Genomic DNA, 7,633 nt, shown 5'->3' with positions numbered 1-7,633 from the left:
TTCAGGAAGCATATCTGGCACTCAGTATTCAGGAAGGCTAATGACCACTCACTGATGACACGCCTACACATTTGTTCTCTGCTGAGAAATGCAGATGAAATCTCTGGCTACTCGTAAGGCTAACTGGTGATCTACAACTGTGGTGAAGCATACTTGCCCCTGTCTCTCAGCAGAGACAGCAAGTGTTGGCTCTGGCACCAGGCACCCTCTGTCTGCCAGGGCGCCTCATTCAACCTCAACTCTGGTCCTTGTAACCACATCATCAGCCAGGGAAGGCTGATGAAGTAGAGAGAGAGAAGAGAGAGGGGAGAGATAAAGAGGGAGAGAAAGAGAGAAAGGGAGGAGGGGGAGAAGGAGGTGAAAAGGAGAGAAATACACAGGTTCTATGCCTGTTTCACAAAATACACCACCTGCTGTATCTAGCTATCCTAAGTGTGTTAATCTACCCTCTCCCCCCACCTGCAGCTTCTCACACTTCATTTTCAATTGATTCAATAAGCCACGTAATTTCAACATCCTAATTTTGCCTTTGAGCCTTTCTGTGCGATGACCTCTGGGATAGCCTGCCTGGCTGTCTACTTGGAAGCTAATTTCCACACCACACCCACTAGTTGCCTCACTGTGGGTGGGGAGATCCAGGAGGAGTGGCAGATCACTTTGTCTTTATGTGTGCTTGCATCTTCTCCTGAGTTACACTCAACAGGAAAGAGGCTGCCAGGAAAAAATTCATGCCCTAACAAGGTCAATTGAAACATCTTCTGTTATGCTGACCCTTGCAGCTATCCTGTCCTATTTGAAACAGAATCACCAGCTTCAATCTAGGAAGGTTTGGCTTTACTTTTCAGCATGGAGCTCCCTTTGAGCAGCTGTAAGTCAAGAGCCACTGTTGCCCCCCCTAAATTCTCCCAGCTTTCCTCCCCCCACCCCTTCCATGTGCAGGACAGACCTGGGCCATGTTAGAACTGGAGTCTGTTCACAGTTTTCCTTTTCTTGTCTCTTTCTTTTTAAATAAGTTGCTTCTTTAATGTCTGGACAGATAAGACCAAGGAGAATTCTATTATGACAGCTACCAAATGGGTCTTTATGAGCTGTTCAGTTTCAAATAACGCAGTGGGCAGCTGTCTGGAGGCCACACGAGACCCAAATCTGTCATTCTAAGTCCAACGACCACTTTAGGCTCTTTCATTTGAAACTTTAGCACTCACTACCTTTAATGGTTTTGCTTTGATCAGTATTGAAAGTGGCTTTATCACGAAACTAATGGAGCTTAAGCTTCAAGGACCCTTCCTAGGCTCCAGGAGGGGCTGGTGCGACTTTGCAATTCTGCTTTATTCTTTCTAAAGAGAGACCTCAAATTCTAAAACCTACAAAGGCCTACAGGGCCTACAAAATTCTCAGTATGATTTCATGGTTAAGAGATTAAAGACGACGTCTCTCCCTTTTACTGTTGAGTAATTTTGGATAGGTCACATTGAAATTCAGCCTCTGTTTTCTCAGTTGTAAAGTGGGAATAATATTACCTATACTTTTAGGACTACGGTAAACCTTAGACAGTGCTTCATATATAAGATGTTTATAAATGCTAGCTGCCGTTATTATTGTTGTTGCCAGAACGAGACCCTAAGTTCCCTGAGAGCAGCATCTAGCCTCGCCAGAGCCCATCGCAGACACGAAAACACCTGCTGGAGGAACCGTCCCTTTTAGAACCAACCACCCTCCCCACCCTCCCTTCGCGTCGAACCAGAAATACAACTTTAATTACGGCCTCGGCGCCGCACACAGCAGGGCGCCGGCCCACAGGCTGGGCAGCACCTCCCCACGTGAAGGGCGCCTCGGCCCGACGCCCCCGCGGCGCCCCCGCCCGCGCCCCTCGCCCGGGTCCACTGAGCACATCCGCGCGGGTGCCGGGGACCCGGGTGCGCTCGGACCCGTTAGCGCCGCGCGCGCGCCCAGGCGGCGTCGCGCAGCTCTCACCGGCCCCGGCCCGCGGCCCCCGCTCCCCGCGGGGCTCGCCGCGGGCTTCCCGGAGGGCGGGGCGGGGCCGGCGCGGCGCGGGGCCGCTTCCCCGGGCCGTCCGGGCGGCGCGGGTCCCAGCCCGGCGGGCGGAGCGGGCGGAGCGGCGCGGCGCCGCCGCAGGAGGAGGCGGAGCGCTGCACCTGGCGGCGGGTGCGCGGGGCGCTGCCCAGAACGGGTCCGGCCGGTCGCGAGCTGCGGAGGCCCGGCGGCCGCAGGACAGCAGGGAGCGAGCGACCCGGGGCCCGCCCGCGCCGCATCCCTCGGCCTCGCCTCGCCTCGCCTCGCCTCGCCGCCGCAGCCCCCAGGGAGCCGGCCACCCGCGGGAGATGGTGCGCGGGGCCCGATGGTCGCCGCGCCGGCGCCCCTAGCTGCTGCCCCGCCACGCGGGGAGACGGCGCCCCGCGCCCCGCGCCGCTAAGCGCCGCCGCCGCCGCAGCAGGTGAGTCGGGCCCGGCGCGCGGGGAAGGGGCGCGCTCGGCGGGGCGGCCCGGGGCCCCACCCTGGCCTCCCCCGGGGCTGCCGCCCCGAGCCCCCGCCCCCGCGGCGCGCACACCTGCTGTCGGGGGAGGGGTGAGAGGAGGGCCCCGCGCGGGGCGGGGGCGGGTGCGGGGCGGCGGTGCCCAGCCCGCGGCCGCCGCTGCCTCGCCCTCGGCTTCTGCGCCGGCTGTCATCTTTACGGGGCGCTGGGGAGGCGGCAGCCGGCACCCCCGGGGCGCTCGGCGCGGGCGGCACTTCCGCAAACGTAACGAGTCGGGAAAACAAAGGCCCTGCCGCGGGGTCCTGCGCCCCGCGCCCCGGCCGCCCGGAGGGGCTGGGCCCCGGTGTCCAGGCCCTTCTCGCGTCCTTGCGGTAAACACCCGGGGGAGGAGGAAGCGAGAAGCCCAGGCGGCCCCGTGACCAGGACGGGCACCTGTGTGCTGAGGGGAGGAGATTGACAGGCCTGCTCCCCGGGTTAAGAAACGGGGGAAACACCCTCACCCCCCCCCCCACTCCATCCTGGAAGAAGCTCCCCGCCTCCTGCTGCTTCAGCCGGTCGCACGTGTCCCCAGGGCCCTTTCGAGAGAGGATGGGTGTTACCAGTCATCTGGGTCCCCTGTTCCCCACACAGCCCCCTGTGAATTTAAGTAGGGTGCTGAAACAGTCCAAATGCAACTTTCCCCCTCATTTATTCTGCCCCCGCATGGGCAGGCAGGTGGATTAATTGCCCCAAGGCTGGCACACGGTGCATTGTGCCTTTCCTACACACATGGGCAACCTCAAACATTTCCTTTCGCCCAAAAATACTTAATAAACACCTTACAGGGCTGCTGGGACAGATAAAACCTTGCCTATGAATCGGAGGAAAGAACCCAAAATTAAAGAGTTGATGTCCTAATCCCAGCCGCTGTCTAAATAGTTGTTTGCTCATGGGCCTGTCACATGGGCCTGCCTGAGCCTCGGCTTTGTCTCATGTAAAAGGACATGGTTGGGTAGTAGAGTTGCCAAGTTTTCTAGGAGTGTAGGATTTTGTGGAAATCTAACCTAACTCTAATCTAAATCTTCAGTATAGCTGAATGTGAAGGGTGGGTGGACCACCAACACGTGGCAGAAGCAGACTTGTGTTTGATGGATCCCGGTGTCTGCAGAGCACGGCTTTCCCGAGATGTGGCCACTCGCCAGCTAAAGGGGTAGGCGTCACTGATGGCCTTGTTAAGTAAAAGGAGAGGAGAGGAAGCCTCTTCATTGGGAAGGAAGGTCGGCTTTTGACACTTTTAAGCTGCTGGTCACCAGCAGACATGGAAGATACTTTCAGTTATTCAGTTATTAGGTAGTCAGATGGTAGGCGTTTATCACAAATTGTAAGTAAAATTTAGGACTGCCTAGCAAGCAGGAGGCTGGGACATTGCTAATGAGCCCAGTGCAAGACACTCCGGGGGAGTATGAGGAGAGAGGATCATATTTCAATAATTCATTAAAGCTATTAAGCATGTTTACAGTAATTAATTTCTAAGGCACTTTGTGTCTATACAAATAAGGTAAATATAAAAACGTGAAGGCAAAGTAAGACAAAGGTAAACGAAGGAGAAAGGTTTGCAGGAATAAGGTGTTGGATCACCATCTATCGCGTATAGTTTCTGGATTATTAACAGTAATAAGGCACTTCTTGAGCACTTACTGTGTTGCAGACAGCCTTTTAAACACTTAATTTCTAAATCTCTGAAAAACGAGTCTTTTCGCCAGTTTTGTGAATGATGAAAAGGAGGCTCAGAGGAAGGAAGGGTTAAGGAACTTACACAAACCACACAATCAGTAAGACGGGGTGTTTGATTTGACCCCGTGTTTCTGGCTTCAAAGCCCAGGAAACTTCCCTGTGCTGTCCTTGCTGTTCAGGACCCATTAAGCCTCACCACCTGCACAGGTGCCATCCGTTGCTTCTGGTCTTTGAACTTCATTCAAACGTACATGTATTACATATGGTAACATTTATCTACGTAAGGTATTCTATATATTTAAAGTGAGTATATATTAATACATCTATGTACTTACCCATTCTTTCTCACCATTTTTTATGTCGAAGGCAAGCGTGAAAACTAATATAACCAAAGATATACTTGTATCAGGTTGACAGGTTGTTTTGCTTGTTTTGATAGTCAGGACATCTCTATTTCGCAACCTCATTGCAGGGAAAGGAGAAATGTAATAATGTGGAAGTGTCTGTTAGCTGCTTTGGTGCATTGTCTTGGGAAAAATCAAGGTACAGCAATTGAAGAAAAGAAATTGCGGAAGAGATTTGTAGTGTGCACATACTTAAACTGCATACAGGCATACATATACCTCATTGCCCCCAAACTGTTGACAGTGGCTACCTGAAGGAAGTGAGATGGGATGAAGAGAAGAGGGTGCTTTTACTTTTTACCTTATAAAGTTATGTTTGGGCTTTTTTTTAAAAATTGCAACAAGCACATGTTATTTTATTATATAAACTAAACAGAGAAACAGAAAGAGTGGAACTGATTCACTTCATACAAATCCAAAATAAGAAAGAAAAGTGGAACGTGCCTAAACTCTGAAATGTTAGAAAAGTGAAGTGAGACTCAGGAGATCAAAGAACAAGGTGTATTCTAGGAATTGCAGGTGTGGGAACAAAGGGTGGAGAGTCTTAGATGACTGATTTCTACCTTTTCTAACAGTATATCTTGTACAGCACCCCCATTTCCCCTCCTCAATAAAAGTGCTGTGATACACACAACAATTTATCTGCTAGGCTGAGCGATAAGAGTTTCTTCCTAGTCTTGCTAGTTAGTGGTGGCTGTCTATGGAAGCATGGCTGTTCTTTTTTTTAAATTGTTATTATTTTAATATATCTTTATTGATTTCAGAGAGAGGAAAGGAGAGGGAGAGAGAGAGATAGAAACATCAATGATGAGAGAGTCATTGATTGAGCCCGCAACTCGGGCATGTGCCCTGACTGGGAGTCGAACCCGATCGCCTGGATCCCAGCTCAATGCTCAACTGCTGAGCCACAACCGGCTGGGCAAGCATGGCTGTTCTTTATGTAGGAGTAGGAGAAGTAAATTTGCCTGCTGTGTCATTTCATGAAATTATGGCATTTGGATGACTTCAAATGTAATTCGTTTTACTAACATAATTTCAGGAGCAGCAAGTTATCATCAAGTTAATCTCCTCTGATGCACATACATATTTATGATATAATCCCACAATTCTCAGTTTTATGTAATATTAACAAAAATTATTGCTTAGCATCCTTAAAAATTAATGCATTTCCCTGCTCAGACTTAGAAATCTAGAGCCAAATACATTCAGACCTTTCAGAATTAAGAAAACACTCTCCCTGTTTTTGTACATGAATAGAATCTGAATAAGTTTATTTTAAATATGATAGACAATCCTGAGGAAATGGGAATTGTAAAATTGTTTTTGCAGAAGAGATATTCTGACAATTTTAGGTGTCATCCAACATTTCATTTAAGGTTCATAGGTTTGGGGCAAAGGGAAATCTCAGGCTTTTGATTTAAGAAGTTCTGTTGCTCAATAGTTTCTCTTTAAACCCAGAAATCAAGGGCAGAATCCTTCCCTACTACTAAGCCAATTTAGGTAAACATTTTTCCAAAGCAAAACTAATGTGGCACTTCCCAGGGCACAGCATTTTGTATTCCCGGGAAAGGCAAACAAATATCAGATGTGAATTACGTGTGCGGCAATGAAAACACCTTAATGTCTCCATCAAGAACATTCTATTTGGGTATAATTCCTCAATGGTTAATTAACATTAGCCGTCAGTGGCCATTTATATTTTACTAGCATTTTGGAGGGTGAGAAGGGCCTGTGTCAGCCTCATTTGTTGACCTAAATCCTGAATGACATGTTATCTAGTACTTAGCACTGTTTTTGGATTTCAGTAGCATTTGCATTGTAGTTGTTTCTGCTCCCATATTTAGAAGATAGTTATTTACTCTTTTGTAAAATGGCCTTGTCTAAATTAAGTTAGATGGCCAGGCAGTTTCTGGAAGCTATCAGAGTCATTTGCTAAAACAATGATTTATTGGTGCCAAGCCCGCAACAGAAAACCAAGCCAAACCAAAACAAATAAGAAAAAATGTGAAACACCGACACCTTGAGAACTGTGTATGCCTGCTATAGAGATTGCAACTTTGGTTGTTTGTGGCTCTATATAGCACACAAACATACACATACCCTACTTCAGCACCCATGGAAACTACCCCCAGTGTTGCATTTTAAGTATCCTATCTCTGCAGATGTGCTGTGGATGTGCTGGTGATTGTATTGGAGGGATGTTAAGATGCGGAAATTCGAATGAGAGCCCTGTGTCATCTTATGACCTGGTGTGCTTCCTCATTTTAGGGTGTGGGGGTGGAATGGAAGATATTGGGGCAGGTGGGAAGAAATCTAGGCTCGTAGAAAAACCATATTCCTGTCCTGGCCGGGTTGCTCAGTTGGTTAGAATGTCTTCCAGCTTGCTGGTTTGACCCCAGGTCAGGGCACATACAAGAATCAACCAACGAATGCATAAATAAGTGGAACAACAAATCTCTCTCCCTCTGTCCCCCTCCCCCAAATAAATGAAAAAACAAACCATATTTCAGAGGTATGAAATAGGATCGAGTCAGGGATTGCTGAGACATCTTTTGTGACCTTTGTTCTGACATGTGTTTGAGAAGGGAGACAAATTAAATTCAGGGAACATTCTGCAAATAGAAAACAGGGAAGTCCAGCTTTGAATGGCTATGAGGAAACATTCTGATCTGAGACCAAGAGTGGGACTGAGGGGTGAGAAGGAGACAGGGACGTCATGAGTCAGCAGTGGCCGGTGGGAGCTTTGGTGTGGCTTTACAGAGAATAAAAGGAGAACTAGGAAGAGGAACTGATGTTGTCTCAACGAGCCTGATTTGTGGGTTAACTGTGCCAAGGGAAAGTGAGTGAGGAGGCTGGGCTGCCAGTTACCTCCCTGTGTGGTTATGGGGAGACCTCACTGCACAGCCAGGTGCAGTGAAGAGCAGAGACGTGGCCAGCAGGGCTCAGGACTCCCAGATGACCTCTGAGCCCCAGAACAGCGGAGGAGTAGGTCCCTATGGGCTTTGTGGAGAATTCATCCCTC

At 49.4% G+C, this 7,633-nt stretch overlaps 1 protein-coding gene across 4 annotated transcripts in view; it reads left to right on the top strand.

Annotated features, from left to right (window-relative positions):
• Positions 1-692: 692 nt before the first annotated feature.
• Positions 693-7,633, top strand: part of MFSD6 (major facilitator superfamily domain containing 6) — a 52,137-nt gene continuing 45,196 nt past the window's right edge. Inside the window, exon 1 of one of the 4 annotated variants that reach the window (XM_081143194.1) lies at positions 693-741. The gene's annotated coding sequence lies outside the window, so the exon portion shown is untranslated. Of the gene's footprint in view, positions 869-2,132; positions 2,456-7,633 lie in introns of those variants that run through there. The other 3 variants (XM_081143193.1, XM_081143195.1, XM_081143192.1) reach the window with 3 other exon arrangements.

Source organism: Miniopterus schreibersii, assembly GCF_964146895.1.
Source record: "Miniopterus schreibersii genome assembly, chromosome: 7".
Classification (NCBI taxonomy): Eukaryota; Metazoa; Chordata; class Mammalia; order Chiroptera; family Miniopteridae; genus Miniopterus; species Miniopterus schreibersii.
The sequence above is the reverse complement of the archived record's forward strand: the minus strand, read 5'-3'. Positions and strand labels throughout refer to the sequence as shown.